We start from the raw sequence: 22,965 nt of genomic DNA on the forward strand, positions 1-22,965 counted from the left end.
ATGATTGAATGAGTTCTCCAATAGAGGTGGTGTAGAGAGAAGATCAAAGGGCCAAGGACAGAGCCTTATGGGACTCCAATAGAAAGGGGAAGAGTGGGGAAGGAAGAGTCAGAAGCAGACACGCTAAAAGAGCGGCCAGAGAGGTAGGAGGCAAATCAGGAGAGAGCTGCTTCGTACAGACCTACGGAGTGAAGGGTGACGAGGAGAGAGAATGATCGACATTGTCAAAAGCAGCAGAGAGAAGGGATAAGTGACTTAGCTTAGAGTAAGTCATATGTTACTTTAGTGAAGGCAGCTTCAGTTGAGTGAAGGGGACGGAAGCCAGACTGGAGAGGGTCAAGAAGAGAGTGGGAAGAGAGAAAGCCAGTCAAACAATTGAAGACAGGTCATTCAAGAATTTTAGAAGTAACGAGAAGCAGAGATATGGGGTGACAGTTGGAGAGAGAGGATGGTTTCTTGAGAATAGGGAAGATTAGAGCATGCTTGAAGGCTGAGGGGAAGATACCAGTGGAGAGAGAGGTTAAAGAGATGACCAAAGTGACAACAGGCAGTGGGAGATCTGATTGCGTCTGTTCAATATTTATCCAAACTATTTGATATTTGTTATAATTATACATGTAATACATTTAGTTGAATGTCAATTGCACTTGTAATATGTGTAAGACATTTGTCAAAAATTGAGCATGTTGCATGTACACTTGCCATACATTTAGCGGATTTAAACATTTGATTTTATCAGCATTAAAAGTAAACTGAATTATTTCCTCATGCAAGATACACAGAAAACCCTTCTATTCATATTCTCCAGAAAGCTAACAAACCTTATACTTTATTAGGTCAACAATTATAACAGTCAATTTCATACCATATGTCATGATTATGGCTTACTCAGGCTCCCTCCCAAAGATGTGAGTTGTTTTTAACATGTGACATCACTCTGTGTAAGTAAACATGGTGTTAACGTATGCTGTTGTTGCTTTGGTAGACAATCTTTGTGTCACCTAGCTGGAGTTTCGGTGCAGAGGCTTGAGTGTTCAGACAACCAGTCAACTATGGTTTATTGCATAGAGATGCAACCATTTAGGAATTCCCTGTAGTCACAAAGGATAATAGATTAGGTCACTCAAAGTTCAATATATATTTTTATAGGAAAAACAATGCATCAATGCACTAAGTTACAGAATCCATGTTTGAAGAAAAGATATATACACTGGTGGACAGAAAAATGGATGCATTAAACAATATAGGGATTGAAACAGATTTTGTTGGCTACACTGCAAGAACATTTGAGGGGGCCATCTGCTATTAGTTTTTTGTTTGTCCATGTTGTGTAGATCTGGGGTCAATACATTACAAATTGTGGTGAGTAACAATATGTGTGCAAATATTGTAAAATGGGAAACCTGTCAGATTTTCAACAAGGGCAGATTGTTGGTGTGCATTTTACTAGAGCACATGTGCCAAAAACAGCCACTTTAGTCTGTGTCTCCAAAACTAAGAGAACAGTAGTGCCGAACATTGAAGAGGATTGTGTCTGAAAATGTTAGAACAACTGTAGCAAATGTAACAACAGAACTCAATATTCATCTTGAAGACCCTGTTTCAGCAAAAATTGTCCAATGAGAACTTCACATATCCAACAGAGCTGCAATTGCCAAACCTCTGATTATTTACAACAATGCTAAAAGGCAAAAAAATGGGCTCAGGATTATAAAGCCATGATGTCTGATTCTTGGAAACCCTTGATATGGGCAGATCCTTTATGCTATTTCCTACATTAGGCTAGGTTTACAAAAGAACCCCCAAGGAAGCCTGTAATCCTGAATGCCTGCTTCCAACTGTGAAACATGGAGGTGGACCTGTGATAGTTTAGGCATCAATATCTTGGTATTCTGCTGCCCCTATAATTACTCTTAAGGGTCAAATTACATTAAGTCTATTCCATGAAGGATACAAAATATATTACAGGCAAATGATGACCTAACTGTGTATTAATAAATAAATTTGTGTCTTTTCAAAAGTGTTTCCATTTTTTTGTCCATCCCATGTATTTGTAATCAGCTAAATCAGCCAAATGACATGTGTCATTTATATATACCAGCACCATAAGGAGAGAGAGATAATGTTTCTCCCCAAGGAATCTATGTAACATATTAATGTTTCCTAAGCATATGTTTAGAAAACCATAACATGTTTAAAGGACATTTTATATCTCTGTTATATTGCAGAGGAGAGATATTCTATTTATAGGCTTCATTACTTAAAGTTTATTTTGACCAAAAGAGCAGTAAAACAGCTGTAAAACAGATTATCATACCAGCACACCACCTGCCTGATGTCACAAGTAAAGGAAGGTTTAGGCAAAGAGGGCCTGATTTATTAAGACATATACAAAATGAAAGTAATGTCTTTTTGTTACAAAAAAAACCCTCACCTAATTCGGGCATATGCACGTCCGTATTCAAATACAATCGATCTACAGATACATCTCTGGTTGAACATAGGTGTAGGTGCACTCTGCAGGAAAGGAAAAATACATATGCAGAATATAAACAAACAGAATAAATAAATAAATTATTACCACCTGTTCATAATATAATCATTAATGAAAAAAACATAAAAAAAAATGGTTTTGTTTTTATTTATTTTTTATACATGAAATACATTTATCGGGATGTTATTAATGTCTACTCTACATAAAATGCATTTTTACAGTTGCTCTTAATTGCAAACACATGTTCTAGCATGCATACGCAACTGTTTTCACTGTCACTTGACACTTACACCTGCTTTGTAGCTGGTGCAAGTGATGCGACTGAAAATCATGTACGATTGAGTTGCCCAAAGCTTGAATTGGATGCTGTTGCATGCGCTCAACCTTGGCGCATCCTTTACATTTTGATTGTGCATATGCCCCTTTCCTCCCCCGTTCTGCCCTTCAAATCGTAGACTTTCAGAAATGTCTCTGTGTTTAAAGATTCACTGGCGTATAGTCTTTTTGTGGGCATGAGTAGTGCAATTTTACGAAAATATGGCACATATGGACATTTACTTTTCTTAAGAAATCAGGGCTAGGATGTTAAAAAAATATGAAAATTATTTTAGAAATTGTCAGTTGTTGGGGCTTAGTCTTTTACTGATGAACTATTCAGACTTCTAGCCTTCCCCAGGTGGCAAAATTAAGCAAAGAGAATGTCAGTGTGCTAAGACCACAATGATCATTTCTGTTTTTATTCCTCTTTTATTTTACTTATTTAAATGGATTGGTTAGAAATAACTCCTGAAAAAGAAGAAAATAGGCAAGTTTTGTTGATGTATGGGAGAGTTATATTGACACATTGCTGGGCAGCATGGTGGCTTAGTGGTTAACACTTCTGTCTCACAGCACTGGGGTCATGAGTTTGATTCCCAACCATGGCCTTATCTGTGTGGAGTTTCTATGTTTTCCCCATGTTTGTGTTGGTTTCCTCCCACTTAGTAGTACCATACTAGTTGGCTGCTATTAAATCAACCTTAATCTCTTTCATTTGGTGTATGTGTATGTTAGGGAATTTCGACTGTAAGCTCCAATAGGACAGGGAATGATGTGAGTTCTCTGTACAGTGCTGTGGAATTAGTGGATCTATATAAATAGCAGATGATAATGATTGCCCAAATTTATAAAAATACATGTCACATTGAAATATACTTCCTGGTACAAGCTTAGAAACCTGATGCCTGATCCTCTCATATTATTGTAATTCTTTGTGACATACAATTGCACATAGGACTCCTCTCCCTCTCTTATTCTCCCATCTATTGACTATTGATTTGTAACAAGGAACTATGTATGGTTCTGTTCTGCTAAAGTTTGAATGATGTTATGATATTTACTTTACAATTGTAAAGCATAGTGCAAGATAACTGAAGATATTATACTGCAGTACTTCAATAAAAATAAAACAATAATACAAATTCATAATAATTCTTAATAATGCTTCCTTACACTCATCTAATCAGTTACCAATAAGATTTATTCAGCTCACGCTATGAGAAATGTTATTACATTCCAGGAAGGTCACTACTGGTTAAAAATAGTGGCTCTCTTTCTATTTCACTGCACTGAATGTTGATACAACCTGGGAATTCATAAACACAGAGGCACTTTGACCCTATTTTGCTATAGTATACATATGGAAAATGGCTTTAAAATATTTCTGCAATAATGTATTGTCTGCGTATAACAGAATAGAATTTAAAAAATATACTTTGCAAGGGATACATCATATATTCCTAGGGAAACGTGCTATGAAACTTTACACATGGAAATTTACTGCTAATGGACTGAGACAGTTGCATTTGTTATGTTGCAGTGATAGGATGTGGCACACTGCACAAAAAGTAAAGACATGCAAAATGTTACATTTAGTTGACTGGAATGTTTCAGTGATTTAAAGCTCCAATGGCCTCTTTTGCTACAGTGACCTTTTTAAAAATTCTCAATTTTTTATTGATTGCCTTGTTCGTTTTCTTCCAGACGGATGAAGTGAAGTGGTTGCCATAAAAAACAAAGAGCGATAAAACCAGTGACAGTTTTGCTTTGTACTTGGGGTGATGTGTTGCAAAAATAACTCAAGCCTCCAGATGAGATTAGGAAGGACAGAACACAAGCCAGCGGTCGGTAGGATCAGATGTGATGACAACATGCAGGCATTTGGCATAGATGCTGCAGAATGTAGCAAGTTACCATTCTTCTCTCATGTGTCACTGTAACCACCACAAAAAGAATCAGCTATACAAAATAGTGATTATTTAAAACTTTCTTAGGGCTTCCACTATTACTAGTTTTCTCAGGACTATCCACAGATTTACCACTGAAAATCTACAGTATGCATTTGAATATTTGCTTTCATAAAATAAAGTGTAGCTTGGTCTTGTGTTAAGCTTAGATGACAGTGACTATTGGATAAGGTGGAAAGCATTATTCATAATTAGTATTATTTTTTGTAACAAGACATTCATGCAGTGTTATGGGTGTGGTGAGCATTTTAATTCAATGCATAATATAATACAAGTGAATAATAATAAAGATCTATCCATCAATTATATTACATGTTTTCTTTCAGTAACACTCTATATATAATATAACAGCTGTATAATATATAAATAGGGCTGACCAATGAGTTGACGCCACATTCTTATAGCGACATAGACTTTGACAGCAGATAAAAAACACTTGGTCATCTAGTTTTTTCTTTTTAGTCCCTAATATCCTCAGTCCCTTCATGTCATCAGATTAGGATAGTCTTGGCTCTATCCCCCATTATAGTAGCCTCTTAATATGTTTGGTAGGTTCTATCACACCCCCCTCCCCCCTCCCATACCTTCTCCGTTCCAAGCTATACAAGTTTAGTTGCTTTATTATTTCCTGGTAGGCTTTGTGATTTAGACCATGCACCATTTCAGTTGCTCTTCTTTACACAATCTCTAATATATGTCATTCTAAAGATATTGCCTCAGACCCGAACATAGTATTCTTGTTGAGGTTGCAACAATGACGTATGTAGTGGTACTATATCTGCCCTATTTACTCTACATATGCAACCTAACTTCTGACTGACTTTGCTCACTGCTTTGTTACATTGGGCCTGATTCATGTTGGATGTAAGTCCGTTCGTGTGTCTTATCTTGCTTGAAATAGCTCTGGGTTTGCTCAGAAACAAAAATAGCTGCATTCGTTGCCACTATTATCTAACAATTAAAACTGCGACCTTAGCGAAAGTGTACATGTCATTATTTCAGGTATTAGTCATAGTTATTATAACTTAGGACACTAGAAAGGTGGTGCAGATTGGGAGTATCAGCCATTTGGCAATTAATACTTCCTGTTCAGTCCTGATTAACCTCAAAATATGGATAAAGTTTATCATGATCCATAAATCCAAATTCCTCCTATTCACACCACCTTAAGTTCCTGTTGTCTTTTTCACCTCTGTATTCTAGCAATACTTCTGAAAATGTGATAGTAGTTGTCACAACAATTCCTAACTTCTTCATTTATTCCTCCATCGCCATTACTTCAGCATTAACCAGGTCATTCATCGCTTGGTAGACAATGCCATCCACCTGCCTATTCTTTGTTGCTGCCTTCATTATTTTCAAAATGAACTCTTTAGGCCTGAGTCATTAAGGAGAGCAAAGCATGCAAAAGGAGTAACTTTGCACCTGGGCAAAACCATGTTGCATTTGAGGGGGAGATACATTTAAAATGTGTTGATAGATTTATAGTTGGTATATGGCATGTCCTAGATCAACTTTAAATTTCAGTGTAAAAATAAAGTTATCAAGTATTTGTGTGTTACATGAAAAAACAGCCAGTATTTAACTTATGTGTGAAGTAGTAAATTAATTTGCATCCCTTGTATTGTAACATGGTTTGTCCAGGAGAAAACTTACTCCTTCTTTTGCCTTACTTTCCCTAATAAATCTGGCCCTGTGTCTGTAATCTGACACATTCCAAACCAAAATTGCCCTCTTTTTTTTCTTTGCTCTCCTTAATGACTCTTTATCCCTTGGAATTGTAGCCCTGGGTAGTCACCTAACTTCCTGCTTTACTTCAGGAGCTTCTAATAAAGATATACCACTTACAATGTAATCTCCAAAAAAAGTACAGTCCTTTTTGGGGATATAATTTTCTTGTCACTGTTCAGTGTCTTATTTCTTGACTTTTCCACCCTTCCAGTGCCTCCAGTAGTCCATGTCTCTTTCCTTATTGGCTGCCCCATTTATTGCAATAGTCTGTCTGATGGTGACTCTAAATAACTGAATGGATAAAGGTTTGCGTACAGGAAACAGACGGCCTCATTTAGAGGTGGAAGCATATGAATTTATGCAGGGAAAATATTTACACTGAAATGTGTATCTGCAGATGCATGGTCTAATTATGTCACATTTGTGCAAACACATCCTTACCAGGGCCACCTTAACTACAATATGGTCCCCCGGGCAATGCAGTCCATCGGGGCCCCTAAATATAAATATATAAATATATATACAGTCAAGTCCATAAATATTGGGACATTGACACAATTCTCATATTTTGGGCTCTATACACCACCACAATGGATTTGAAATGAAACAAGATGTGCTTTAACTGTAGATTTTCAGCTTTAATTTGAGGGTATTTACATCTAAATCAGGTGAACGGTGTAGGAAGTACAACGGTTTCTATATGTGCCTCCCACTTTTTAAGGGACCAAAAGTAATGGTACAATCGACTCGAAACCTATTTCATGGACATGTGTGTGCTATATATATATATGTGTATATATATATATATATATATATATATATATATATTTAAAATCACTTTTTTATTTACATGCATATATAGGGGCCCCTTTAACCTTAAGTCCGATCCCCTTCTCTTCTTTTTTCTGCATCTCTCTGTTCTCACGCTCCTCCATGCTGTGCTTGCAGTGCATGGTGGGCATTCACTGCGAGTACAGCATGGAAGAGGGGACCAGGGAGGGAGCCGGATCGCCAGGTGACGTGACTGCAAGGTAAGTATTTTATTTTTCTTGCAGGATTTTTTTTTCAGCGCTGCCTCGGATGGGCCCCCTTGCCCACAGGGCCCCCGGGCACCTGCCCATTGTGCCCAATGGAAGAGATGGCCCTGATCCTTACTGTGCCTACACTTGCCAGCTTCTGCCCAGCCCCTTTCCAAATGAGCTTATTAGTCTCCCAAGTGAAGTGGTATACACGGAGTCATGGAGAGGGGTTGTCTTAATTGGTAAATCAGTCTTCTGGTCAAGTGGTCAAGTGTTCATTTTTAATTATTTTTATTGTAACAAAATGAATTTTGTTTCCTGTCTACAATTTAATCACATGATTGCTAATATGTATTATGAATGGGAAACTTATCGGGGACTTGAAAAATATAATTACATTAAAAAATGATTATCTGTTAGTTAATTGCTAGTACACATAGTTTGGCAAAATGAGCATTAGTTTGACCCAATCTGAAAAGCATTGCAACACACTTTACGGGTTTGAACCCATAGGTCAAGAACCCCTGTTATAAGTTTCCTTCCCTTAAAAGAGTAGTAAATTCAAACGGAAAAATGTTTTTTCCCACTCCACCTATCACAATATACCCACCCCATTCACTTGCATGCTCATCTGACCAGCTGAAAATGGGTCTATTTTCTCCCCTCTGAAGACCTCTACAAGAATTGCTACAAGCTGGGATGTATATATTATGACAGATGGACAGGATACATTTATTAAATTAGGCTTTTGTTGCCTTTTCATACCAATATGTCCACAGTTATTTTATTAGTGTTTTATATTATGTTAAATATCTTGTGAACCCATTCAACATAGTAACATAGTTGTTGAAGTTGAAAAAAGGACATCAGTCCATCAAGTTCAACCTATTTTGGATCACCTGTGATCTCTCTTTTATATTTGAAATGAATCCAGATGAAGCAACCAGCAATCTGTTTTGATCTGGAAAAATCCCTCCTAACGCAAAATTTCAGTCTTATTTCTCCCTGGATGCACTACTGTCCTTCATTTTAATTAACCGTCATAGCCCTGGATACCCTTTTCTGCTAAGACTTTGTCTAACCCTTTATTAAACATATCAAGTGCTTCTGCCATCACAACCTTCCCTGGCACTGAATCCCATATCTTCAATGCCGTAACTGAAAAGAACCCCTTCCTTTGCTGGTTGTGAAACATCCTCTCCTATAGCCTTAGGGGGTGACCACGTGCCCTATGTACTGTCCTTGGGGTAAAATGTGCCCATGAAAGCTTTGTATTGACCCTTAATGTATTTGTACTTAGTGATCACATCCTCTTTTAGACACCTCTTTTTTATGTAAAAATGCATAAACTGGCTAACCTTTTTTCATAACTTTATGACTCCATCCATACCCATTATCAATTTTGTCGCTCTTCTCTGAACCCTTTCTAGTTCTAAAATGTATTTTTTATAGAGGGGTGCCCAGAACTGTACTCCATATTCAAGATGAGGTCTTACCAGCGATTTATATTGTGTCAAAATTACACCATCTTCCCTTGCATCTATATCCCTTTTTATGAATGCCAATACTTTATTGGCCTTTGCAGCTGCTGCTTGACATTGAGCACTATTGCTATGTTTACTGTCTACGAGCACTGCCAAATCCTTTTCCATTTTAGATTACCCTAAATTTATCCCTTTAATTTATAGATTGCTTGCTTGTTTTGGATTCCTAAGTGCATAATCTTACATTTATCTATGCTAAACTTCAACTTCCATTTGGCCACCCAATCCTCCAGTTAATTCTAGTCCCTCTGCTGAGAAACTATATCTTGCTCTGATCTTATTATCTTACAAAGTTTGGTGTCATGAGCAAAAATGGAAACTTAGCTCTCTAAACCATCACCAAGGTCATTAATAGCTATATTAAAAAATAGTGGCCCCAGCACAGAACCTTGAGGTACACCACTTAAAACTTTTGACCAATTAGAAAATGTTCCATTTATCACAAATCTCTGTTCCCTATTTGCCAACCAGTTTTCCACCCAAGTACAAACATCCAAGAAGAAAAGCCAACACAAACATACTTGTACATGTTGTTTAAGCCAATAACGAAGCTGACATATTGTACATATTTAGTTCAGACAAACGGCAATACAGAATATTTGTCACTCATCCAACAATGCCATGTCATACCCTTCTTAACATGAAAATATAATTGGAACATAGTTTAATAACTTCACATTTCTGAGGGCACATAGGGGAATATTCAATTGTTGGCGTTATAGCCAAAAATCTAACGGTGCGCGCACTATTACCGTCATTACGGTAATAGTGCGCGTAAATACTGGTATTACGATACTTTTCTTGCTGGATTTCATTTTGCGGCTCAGGGAGCTGTGAGCTGAAATCCGGCTTACTATTACCGTAATAACGGTAATAGTTTTAACGCCGCGGGCATATTCAACAATTGAATATGCCCCACAGAGTATATATAACAAATGTGCTCCATTAGTATGTGGAGTCCACATCTACAAATCTAAAAAAATGAGAGTAATTGGAGACCTACTGTCACATCAGATGTTCTCAATAAGACATCACTGTTCTAAGGGTCTACACTTGATGCTCCATAACATTTACATATTTTTATATTATTTCTGCAAAATTCTTTTCATGTCGTTTTGAAATGTTTGACTGGTACAGTATTTTTAACTTATGTATACATTTCCTGATTTCCACTCTTTGGAGAGTGCTGACGTTTGAAAGTACTATCATTTACTTGTCTGACAACTTTGTTTAAGTCTGGGTAAACACAGAGATTTGCCAGCTAACAAAGTATATTTTAACTGTCATTTTACAATTTGTTACTACTTTACAAAATGTTACAAATAAAGATGGTATTATGATGAGCAGACCTCCCATTTAGAACAAGACACGCAAAATTACATATGCTGGATCATTTAACTTTGTATATACACACACACACACACACACACACACACACTGTGTTGAAATGATTTCTATCTCTAGTTTGCTGAATTAGATGTTGACACTTTCATCTTTTGGAATACGAGTAAATGACATTTACATAACCCATGTGCTTGCACATAATATTATTACAAAATTATCTATTTAAAGGACACTTGTGGAAAAATCTATCAAACTGCAATTTGCCTTTTTCAGAGATTTTCTTGGGTTAGTTTGAACTCGCTGATGTATGAAAGTGCAAGTTGATAGTAAATCGCCAGTAAAGTGATGTAACCAAAACCGACAGGCTACAAATCGCCTTCCCTACTTTTGCCCATTTTAAGAATACAAGTGACCATATGTATGAAGCTGCAATTGCTGTGCCCGAGATTGCTGTAAAAATCACACAAGAATCAGCACGCGGCTTCGGCGAGATTAGCAAACACAGCATTAACTTTCCATTGCTGACCAATATTAACTTAACAGGAGGCATAATACACATTTTAATTATGAGGGTTATGAGGGTTATCATGATTTCTTGTTTAGAGGAGCAAATATTATTATTAATTATCTTACGGTAGCCAAATTATTTTATTAATAATTTAGTAGGTGAAATTTCATGTATATATTAATAGCATAAGTATGACTTTTATGAATGACTAATTTCTATGATACCGTTGTCTGAGCAGGGCATCATATACCAAATTAACGGTCTTGGACTATAGATTTGCAGAAAAATATTGTCATTGTAATCGGCGGTGGTAGTCAGCATATCGATGCTGACTGCCCCGACAAGACTTACCCCAACGTCTTCACACCGAAGGGCTCCTTCCCGACGAGGCTCCAGGACGACTGGACAATGTGCAACGCTTAGTAAAGTACATGGTCCATGCCCGCATACTTACATTACCCCCTTAACAGCACTGATAATAGCGCCACGGTTGGCAGTGACGTCATCAAGTCGCGGTGGATTCTTCATGCATTGCAATTGCTTCCAGACGCTTGGCACATCAGTGGTCCTGGAGCCTTGTTGGGAAGGAGCCCTTTGGTGTGAAGATGTCGGGGTAAGTCTTGTTGGAATAATCAGCATCATTATTCTGTACCCCACCTGTAATCGGTTCCATCATTTCAGATTTATTTTGCAAAATGTCTATCTGCGGGTGGTGCTAGAAATCATTGTTCTTCCTCTGTTAACCATGGTTATCTGCAAGGAAACATGTGCAGTCACATTGCTTTACCCAAAAATTCCTTCACAGACAAGGATAGTGCTGCTAGTAAGATTGCACCTAAATCAACCATTTATTAGATCATCAAGAACTTCAAGGAGAGTTTCGATAGTTGTGAAGAAGGTTTCAGGGTGCCCAAGAACAACCAGCAAGCGCCAGAACAGTCTCCTAAAGTTGATTCAGCTGCGTGATTGGGGCACCACCAGTGCAGAGCTTGCTCAGGAATGGCAGGAATGACAGCAGGCAGGTGTGAGTGTATCTGAACGCTCAGTGAGGCGAAGACTTCTAGAAGAAGGCCTAGTGTCAAGAAGGCCAGCTAAGAAGCCACTTCTCTCCAGGGAAAACATGAGGGACAGACTGATATTCTGCAAAAGGTACAGGGATTGGACTGCTGAGGACTGGGGTAAAGTCATTTTCTCTGATGAATCCCCTTTCAGATTGTTTGGGGCATCTAGAAAAAAGCTTTTCCAGAGAAAGAAAAGGTGACCGCTACCATTAGTCCTGTGTCATGCCAACAGTAAAGCATTATGAGACCATTCATATGTGGGGTTGCTTCCAGCAAAGGGAGTGGGCTCACTCGCAATTTTGACTAAGAACACAGCCACAAATAAACAATGGTAGCAAAACATCCTGCAAGAGCAACTTCTCCCAACCATCCAAGAACAGTTTGGTGAAGAACAATGCCTTTTCCAGCATGATGGAGCACCTTGTCATAAGGCAAAAGTGATAACTAAGTGGCTTGAGGATCAAAACATCCAAATTTTGGGTTCACAGCCAGGAGTCTCCCCAGACCTTAATCTCATTGAGAATTTGTGGTCAATCCTCAAGAGGAGGGTGGACAAACAAAAGCCTACAAATTCTGACAAACTCCAAGCATTGATTAGGTAAGAATGGGCGGCCATCAGTCAGTATGTAGCCCAGAAGTTGATTGACAGCATGCTAGGGCGATTTGCAGAGGTCTTCAAAGAAGGGTCAACACGCCAAATATTAACTCTTTGCATAAACTTAATGTAATTGTCAATAAAAGCCTTTGACACTTATGAAATGTTTGTAATTTTACTTCAGTATACTGTTATGAGCGTTTTGTTGCTAACCAATAACGATTGTCGGATCTCGATTTGTGTTTCCAATGCACAAAGATTTATTCTCAAAAGGTAGCAGAATATATTCAAGCAAAGTAATAATAAGTACAGCCGTTAATTATCGCAGGCGCTCTGGATCCAGTGTACAGTCATTCAATCCTGAAGTCTGGGGACAAGATGTCTGAACACTAGATGAGGAGCTGCTGCTTATATGCACACAGAAATACAGTAATACAATGCAGATGTATAGCTTGCTTCTATTGGTCCAGGTTTCAGGAAGGTCCAAGGGGTTGTCAATCATTGGCTAGTTTAAGCTCAGGAATCCAAAGGAGGGGGTCATCTCTCCAGGGGATGAGCTCTGATCTTCCCGCCAAGATTACTCAGTCATAATAGTCCATAATTCCTTAACATTAATAACTTGCGTATGCACTCTGCGATTCCTTCGCAGAGTGAACCGGACAGTCGCAAATGCGAAGAGGATTAGTATGATACCACACATGACTAGATTCCTTCAACGTGTACCATATGTTTTACTGATATGCATAAAACTTATAATATTACATATAAATACTACTATATTTCGACATAAATGACTATGTGTTGCAACTACCTTTAATGTGTACTATTTTACAAGTGTGAGTGTTTGTGCGAATGTATGTAAAAGACTAAATACTGCTGTTGCCACGTGTTGCAGCTGCGTATGCCCTTCCACGCCGTAGCGTGCCCTTTCACGCCGTAGCGTACCATACGCATCTTTTCAGACAAAGACAACCAAGTTTGCTCGATTTTAATTGAAATGACTTTATCCAATATGCTGACTTCGACAGCTCCACCCTTTGATAGTATAATAAACTATCACCTAATCACCGTTTCAAGTTCAGGGTTATACAACACTTCTTCACATACCATGATCTCGGTGTCTTGCACCACCCTTTCTGTCTCGTTCTCAGTGTTTCTCCTAGAATACTGTTTCCCACACTTCAACACAGTAGGAACACATTTGACAAATAAACCAATTGCTCAGATGACACCCAGTATAAGGAGAAGGAGCTTACCTACACTAGCAACCATTTCCTGTACCCACTCCCCCAGACCAGAGAACCATTTCAAAGGGTTCAACCATGAGAAACCAACCTGCCACCTTTTCCCCGACCTCATATAACGAAGAATTATGGTTCCTTCGAAATTCCCATTTCAGTTGCAGAATTTCATCCATCTTCCGGTCTATAACCTCCTTAGGGTCATCCGTATTATTGGTGATGTACGTGCAACATTTTACACCGAACTGGGTGGCCAGTGTCACACAGTACCCACCAGTAATAGAGGTGAGATAATTTAGTACCAGTCTATGTTGCACCAACTCCTTCTTGTACGCTTGTAGCTCCCTTCCAGTAACCTGAAAGTGTCATCATACATCTCGGTGATATTATCTATTAATTTAGCTAGGTCTTGGATATATTTAAAGTTTAAAGATCCCCGAGCGGTCCTGGTGAGATCTAGAGCAACCATAACTTGAAACCCAGCGGTTTTACTAATCAATTTTGTAGCTATGGGCTCCTCACCAGGAATCATATTTCTCTTGCCACGGTGTTTATACTGTGTGTGTATGTATGGTGGTGATGTAGTCTTGTGAATATCAACCATTTCTTCATGAGTAATAGTCATGATTTCAGGAACCAGTTTAGCTAAGAAACACAAGTCCTTGGAACTCGGAGTCACCCAGGAATAAGCTTTTCTTCCACAAACAAAATACACATCATCAAGGAGAACATAAGGAACAGTATGCCCATTAATTATATCACACAGAGTTTTGATAAAACTACTCATGCCCAGTGTCTTCATTTGCTCAAGACACGTGTCCGCATGGATGACATTCTTACAATTATCTATAGAGACTTTTCCAATGGATACTTTCTTATGTTTGGTTATAAGCCCTAATTTGTGACTTCCATCAACATTCCTGCCTATTGGTGACCTTGTGAGTCTCCCTCTAAAATGAGTGTGGCGAGCCATTGTCTGATCTGATGGGTCAGCTTCCCAATTCTCCAGACATTTTGCATGAGAGATATTCAGGCACAGCAAATATCTGTCTACAGAGTATTGTCGAAGCGTTAGACTAGGGGACCTAGTGTTATTGTACCTCCCCTCTATGGGCCTCCCACCCCTAAATTTGAGTACTTCGGATATGTTTAGAGGGAATGGCACTAGTCTTATGTTATGCTGCCCCTGTGGCACGTGAGAGCACACCCAGCACTCGGTTTGGTTTAGCACCTTACCCACCAGGGAGTGATAATCCTCCAAAGAATGCCCGCCCACATTCAGATTACCGGTGGTCTGGCATCGCTGGATGCATCTCTCTTCAACTAGGGAGTCACAGAACTTGCAGATGCAATACTCATCAAACAATAGCCCCTCACACTGTCTCCAAGTTCCTGAGCTAGCAGACCTTTTCATAACCCCCGGACCAAGCTTGCCAATGGGCTGCTCTGAGTATTCTAATAACTTTTCCTCTGCCTCCATTTCATCCGCATCACTACCAGAACCCTCCTCTGTCCTCCATCCTCCTTCACAAAAATAGAATGTCCTAGAAAAAGTAAAAACAAGGAAAATCCTGGAACAAATGAAAAACAAAAACCGCCACTCCATCGCTGGAAAGATAGTTCTGGGGCAACGTCTCTGGTTCAGGTGTCTCGACTACAGGCTTTAGGTCTCCCAGAACAGACTCACAAGTGACAGATCTATGTCGTCGGTCTCAGTTTTATCTTGCACTTTCTCCGGACAGCTGCCTCGTCAGACAGCAACTGAGCACAATCCACAATAAAACAGTGTATCTACGTTACAAAATCACACACTATACACCTTTTCTGCGCAGAAAATCAAAAGTTCCCCACAATAGTAATAATGTCTCAGAGGTTTTCACAAGTAATTATACTATGCACATATAATAACTATCAAAACGATTGTTTAACCACGTGGCAAATCTACCGGAAGTTCGCGTACGCACTGCAGGAAATACACATACGCTAAGCAATGCAATACAGTTAAAAGGCACAATGACAGTAAAAATAAACAGTTTTCTCTTTTGTCCCTAGGTTCTAGTTAGCGTGCCCTAGACAATGCAAAACAGACATTCGGTTTCACAACACAGAGTAAAATTCAGGTTTTGAACTCATTGCGTTCTTACTCGTATATGACGCGTCTCCACCCTTTGTTGCGGAACCAAAATCTGTTGGTCTTGCGTATCGTCCGGCAACGAAACCTCCAAAGCTCACGAGCCCCCAAATTGTTATGAGCGTTTTGTTGCTAACCAATAATGATTGTCGGATCTCGATTTGTGTTTCCAATGCACAAAGATTTATTCTCAAAAGGTAGCAGAATATATTCAAGCGAAGTAATAATAAGTACAGCCGTTAATTATCGCAGGCGCTCTGGATCCAGTGTACAGTCATTCAATCCTGAAGTCTGGGGACAAGATGTCTGAACACTAGATGAGGAGCTGCTGCTTATATGCACACAGAAATACAGTAATACAATGCAGATGGTATAGCTTGCTTCTATTGGTCCAGGTTTCAGGAAGGTCCAAGGGGTTGTCAATCATTGGCTAGTTTAAGCTCAGGAATCCAAAGGAGGGGGTCATCTCTCCAGGGGATGAGCTCTGATCTTCCCGCCAAGATTACTCAGTCATAATAGTCCATAATTCCTTAACATTAATAACTTGCGTATGCACTCTGCGATTCCTTCGCAGAGTGAACCGGACAGTCGCAAATGTGAAGAGGATTAGTATGATACCACACATGACTAGATTCCTTCAACGTGTACCATATGTTTTAATGATATGCATATAACTTATAATATTACACATAAATACTGCTATATTTTGACATAAATGACTATGTGTTGCAACTACCTTTAATGTGTACTATTTTACAAGTGTGAGTGTTTGTGCGATGTGAATGAGTTCTCTGTACAGCGCTGCGGAATCAGTGGCGCTATATAAATAAATGGTGATGATGATGATGATGTATGTAAAAGACTAAATACTGTTGTTGCCACGTGTTGCAGCTGCGTACGCCCTTCCACGCCGTAGCGTGCCCTTTCACGCCGTAGCGTACCGTACGCATCTTTTCAGACAAAGACAACCAAGTTTGCTCGATTTTAATTGAAATGACTTTATCCAATATGCGGACTTCGACAATACCATAGCAACATTGCAACATCTGACAAAAAAAGTCTAAAAACACCGAAGCAGCAAACTTTGTGAAAACCAATACTTGTGTCATTCTCAAAACCTGTGGCCATGACTGTATGCCATCAAACTATGTCCTGGACAGGTGAAAATACGTAAACAGAATCATACAAACAAGGGACAGAGGATAATAAGGAACCAAAAGCACTAAGCCGACTACAGTTCAGTCTGGATTACTACTGGGCCTACGACTGTTCTTACCGAATGCGACAAAGCATCTCATGAAAGAAAATTTTTATATTTATAATTGTGGAAAGACAATTGAGCATAAATTATTAATTTTGGTTTCAGAGTGATTGGAAATGATAAAGTGATAACTAATGTTTTATAATAGCAACATGGGAAAGATATTTAAAAATAATGTTTAGACAATTCGTCTATAGAATCAATAGGTTAATCGGATGGGTTACTCATCTCTCTTCAAACTAAAAGGCTAAGGTTTGTGTTCTAACCATAAATGTCGACTTTCTTTGAAGGGTTAGGTGGGCATGACATGTTTGCTTGGTCACTCCCAAGGTATGACACTGTGGGAGTTTACCTAGCTTGAGCATATTCTAAATTTCCTTGCTGGGCTGTTGATCTTTTTCTTTAGCCTGGATTGAGTTGGAAGGATAAGTAGCACTCACTTTATTTTGGAGTTGCTTGTTGCTGTTTGATTGGTTGTTTTAACTGCCTTGTTTCTCTCCACTCTTCTCCTTTCCTCCTGTGTGTTTCAGCTTTTCCCTGCCTTTTTTTCTTTTCCACTCTTTTGTTTTTCCTCTCTTTTTTGTGCTTTCCATCTGTTTTTCTGCCTCTGCATCCCTTGCTTTTTATCCCTGAAAATGGTGGATGAGGTAAGCACAAAAGGTGGCAGAAGCACCAAAAGTTATAAGACACCCCAAATTGTTGGGAAATATCTATGTTTTTGCTGTTTGTTACTTGGACACTAGGCCTCATGAGTTCATGGATATGTTTAAGTGTGTACACTTGGTCCATGAGAGGTTTATGAACCCAATACTTGGTTGGCTTATGACAAGGAAGTCAGGGCAAAGTATGATGGCCAGTCTTCTCCAAAAGTTTAAGAATGTTGAGGTCTGGCTGAAGTTTTCCCACAAGGGTAGAGCTGTCACTGACTGCATGCAGCTGCACAACTTCAGTGTGCATGGGAAACCTAGTGCGCCCCTCAAGAGGAAAGCAAAGCACTACACTTTCAACAACTCCTGCTGCAGCACCTTATCTCTCCATCTGGGGGGGTCAGTCAATGACACAATCAACAATAGTTTGTGCAGGGCGGTGCATTAGTCATTAGAGTTGGAGTTGGAGATGGTTCAGGGTTTTGGTCCTGGGGTCCTGTTGGTAAAGGTGGAAATTGAATCTGCTTTCTGCCTCAGTCCTCTGCACCCCAATTTGTTTCCGTTCATGGTTTCAAGCTGGTTGATGGGTTTTATATCTATAAGTGCCTCTCCATGGGTTACACCATATTCTGTGCATTTTTTTAATGTTTTAATTCTTTCCTGCAGTGGTGTGTTGAGGCAGGTACCAGTCAACTTAGGAATATCATCAGCCCAAAGAAAATTAAAGGCTAAGATTTGTACTTTGGTAGTTGGGTGCATACTGGCTGCCCTGTTCAGGTTGAGGAATGTATGTTGTTGTGGGCTTTTGATGTCAATGTACATCTACATGAATGGTGAGTGGCAGTAAATCACGTCTTGTTTCTGGAGGTTCTGTGTTACAGACACCCAGTGCCATACCTGTGTGTTTTTTTCGGTTTTCCAAGAGTGGTGGTGGGTGTTTCTGGGCTTGGGAGGCCCGACACAGTTGGAATGACTGTGCATGTTGGCCGGAAAGCATTAGCAGCCAAAGGACAATACCTGATGGGCACACAGTAGTTAATGTTATTTAGCTAAAGAGTTTGACACCTTCAAAGCATCAGGCTTTGGTTCTGATACAGGCACAGCCCTCAAGGGGGGGTTTATTGGTTGTATTCAGTCAGTCCTGACGGGTTGTGGGTCCTCGAACGCTTGGCGTTTTAAGGGTATTAAATTATTGCAAGGATGCGCCCTGGAAGGAAAATATTCCCCATTTTGTTTATATCGAGGGGGTAAATAATCTTCATTGTGATATGATGGGAATTGGTTCTAAATGAACTGCTAATGCTTTCTCCTCCACCATATATTTTCATGTTAATTAACTTGACCTCTATATTTGCAAAACTCTGGATTCTGTGTCAAAATTCACATGTGAGAATACCCAATATGCTATTTGAAAGACATCTACAGGTAAAATAAAAAAAAATAAAAACTTATACACCCCTGTAATGAAAACATAGAGGGCCTGATTCATTTTCAGATGGAAGTCCCTTTGTGTTCTGTATCTTGCGTGAATTAGATCTGCGCATGCTCAGAAATGGACCTTATCCCAGTTGATGTAATTGCATGCAATTCATGTCTGAGCACAAACGACATTTATGACAGCCTACGACTTGACAGGCCGAACAGGGGAGGGGATGGGCGGATTAATGTAGGCAATGTACAGTAAGGTCTGTGTTTCACTAAATTACTTTTTTGTAACCATATTTGCACCAGCTACAGGGCAGCTGTAAGTGCCAACTGACAGCGATGACTGTCTCGGCATGATCTTTGCATTAAAAACTACATGCATGCGTGCCACTAGGTAGCAAAAAAATATGTTTGCAAGGAAGATTGACTATACTGTATACATACTGTACATACAATGCATTGTATGTACAGTATGTATTAACAACATCTTTGATTTATGTATTTCATGTAAAAATAAAGGAAAAGCAATTATTTTTTTAAAAACATGTTTTTTATTAATAATTACAGTAGCCTATTAAGAGTTTTTTTGCATGCAGATTTTTTGTGTGCGTATGCTGCACTCTGTTCTGTCAGTTACCATATGACAAGTACCATGTAGGCAGAGCGCACTTATATTTTAAAAACGCAACTTGTGTGCAGCTTGTATTCGATGATGATTGAGGCCTAGAATGTGTAGGCTTAAATGTCTCCAATCATAAAGAAACCAGTGAAGCATATATTAAATGAAAATAATATATCAACAGTGAAAAAACAGTCATATGTCCAAAATCTTTAAAAGAGTTTATGTAAGTGCCAATCCAACTTACACATCAAAGTACACTTCTACTCTGTAATGCAAACATTACATTTATATGTTTAATACACATAAAAGAGATCAGGGGGTAAATGTATCAAAGTGCGAGTTTGCCAGCGTGTTTAAATCGCGGCAAATCGCGGGTAAACCCGCGAGTTTTGAAAAAAAAACTGGAAATGTATCAAGCTGCAATTTTGACACTGATGTTCAAAATCGCTGGTCATCTCTGGCGATTTTGGGCGATGTAAACACTTTCGAGTTTAGCTAACTCTCCTGTGTTTGGCAAACTCTCCTGTGTTTTAACAGTGAGTTGTCCACACATCACTGTTACACTGCCCTGTCATACAGCTGCCGGAGCTCCGGCAGCTGTCAAAATGTAAAAGAATAGATAAAAGTTTTGTAGTAAAATAAAAAAAATCTTGAGGCGCCGCAAACACCTCCTACTAGGTAATGTGATTTTCCCACGCTAGTGGGGGAATCATCTAATACTGTACCTAGAGCTTACGCAAGTAACGTAGCTCATTGCGCATGCGCTACGTTACTTGCGTAAGCTCTAGGTACAGTATTAGGTGATTCCTCCACTAGCGTGGGAAAATCACATTATACTGTAGTTATAGCTTACGCAATGAACGTAAGTTCATTGCGGTTAGGACCTCCTACCTAGTAGGAGGTGTTTGCGGCGCCTCAAGATTTTTTTTATTTTACTACAATCAAGAACACAGAGTCGGGATGTTACAAATATGGGGCCCTTCTGGCCGAAGCCAAGAAGATATTCTACAAGCCATCCCATTTGGAAGTACAAATTTGCTGGGACTGGGGCAAGCCTGGACCTTTGGAAGAAGAAAGAAGACATATTTGGTGAGTATTTGGTTTTTTTTTATTTTTATTAAATAGATGTGGTTAAAATAAGGGTGGTTAAAATAAGGGTGGTTAGTGTATTTATTGTGGGGTTTTTATATTTAATAAATAGATGTGGTTTTTAAGAGGGTGTTGTTGTTTTTTTAACTTTTTTCTTTGTGGAACTACAGGTCCCAGCAAGCCAGGGATGTCAGGGCATGTTGGCACTTGTGGTTCTCCAAGTGCCAACATGCCCTGGCTGCCGTGGGTATGCTGGTGCTTTAGTTATACAAGCAACAGCATTGCCACATTTTTTTGGGCAACCTGGCTGGCTGGGACTTGTAGTTCCACAATAAAAATTGGTGTCAGTTTATTTTTTTTATACTTTATCGCCGTATTACCCTACTACCCACAGCCCAGGGGTAGTAGGAAGAGCCCTAGTGCTATCAGCACTGGGCTGGTTCTTTCTAGGGGGGCACCCGCTCGTTTTTTTCAGCGGACCCCATTCCCTAGGGAATCCAGCCCAGCGCTGAACAGTCTAGGGTTGGTTAGTCATTATGGCAGGGGGACCCCTGCCGCGCGTCCCCCTGCTATAGTGCCACCAACCCTGGCTGGTTTGCCTAGTGCTGGTAAAGTGAAAATCGGGGGAACCCCACGCAAAATTTATCCCCGATTTTCACGGGACCAGCACTAGTCAGGCAGCACTAGGGTTGAGCATGAATAGTGGGGGGACCTCACGCTTTTTTTTTTTAACTTTTATCTGTACTTTAACATTTTAACACTGCCAGGGCAGTGTAACAGTGATGTGTTTCTACAACACACTGCTATCAAGCAGCGTGTTGTATCTGGCGTGTTTAGAAGCAAACTCTCCTGAGTTTGCTCACTAGCAGCTTCATACATTTGAGAGCTGTATAGCTGCAGTGGCAAACAATCGGGAGTTTGATCTCTGGCGATTTTGCAACTAGCGATTTTGACAGAAGCAGAACTCTGGCGATTTTGCATGAAAACTCAGCTTCATACATCGGCGAGTTTCAACTCTCCCGAGAAAATCGCTGGAGTTGCAAAATCGCACTTTGATACATTTACCCCCTGGTTTGTTACGCTATCTTAGTTCATAACACTGATGTTGTAAATCCAGAATATCAATTGGAATTAGTTACTTATTTCACAAAAAGGGAGGAAGATAATATATTACTAAATATAAAATATGTTAGCAAACAATTGCAATACATCAGTTAATTGCTTAATTGCAAATGATAGTAATAAATAATATATTTCAAGATAATCCAAATTGCACACAAATAAATCAAGCTCATTGGAGAGAGAGGCGCAATAATAATTCATGGAATTTATGCTTGTCAGAATGAACCATTCTTTCATAACGCATTGTTTTACTCCTCCAATTAGAGAAAACATCACCAAGCAACCTAATATTTGAAAACTAAAAATGTGATTATTTTTAGAGATGACTAAAAGGTCCACAATAGTAATCCATGTAGTAAACTGGATTGGACATTGCTATTCATCTCCCATTGTTTATAATATATCAGTCAATCCATTATTACTCATTGTGTTCATTATTCACAACCAATACCAATCTTTCAAAAACTGTATTCAGAATAACTGCACTTTATTTCTGGGTCAATTCATCCTAAATATCTAAGGGACGTATATGTGTAGAAGGGATGTGCACCGGCCACTTTTGGTGTCTCGTGTTTTGTGTTTTGGATTCGGATTTGCTTGAGGTTTTGGGTTCGGATTTGTTTCGCAAAACACCTGACGAAAGGTTTTGGTTCGGATTTAAGGTTTTGGATTCAGATTTATTTTGAAAAAAACATAAAAAGTGTTAAAATCAAGTTTTTGGGTTTATTTTCACTCCTACGCTATTATTAACCTCAATAACATTCAATAACAATCATTTCCACTAAATCCCAGTCTATTCTGAACACCTCACACCTCACAATATTGTTTTTAGACCAAAACGTTTCA

At 39.1% G+C, this 22,965-nt stretch overlaps 1 long non-coding RNA gene across 1 annotated transcript in view; it reads right to left on the reverse strand.

The window, feature by feature from the left end:
• Positions 1–820: 820 nt before the first annotated feature.
• LOC142105289 (uncharacterized) overlaps positions 821–22,965 on the reverse strand; it is a 106,879-nt gene continuing 84,734 nt past the window's right edge. Inside the window, exons 2-3 of the long non-coding RNA XR_012679694.1 lie at positions 2,435–2,517; positions 821–1,091 (exon numbers count right to left, since the gene is read on the reverse strand). This is a non-coding gene — a long non-coding RNA (uncharacterized LOC142105289). The remainder of the gene's footprint in view (positions 1,092–2,434; positions 2,518–22,965) is intronic.

This window comes from Mixophyes fleayi, chromosome 1 (assembly GCF_038048845.1).
Source record: "Mixophyes fleayi isolate aMixFle1 chromosome 1, aMixFle1.hap1, whole genome shotgun sequence".
In the NCBI taxonomy this organism is placed as follows: domain Eukaryota; kingdom Metazoa; phylum Chordata; class Amphibia; order Anura; family Limnodynastidae; genus Mixophyes; species Mixophyes fleayi.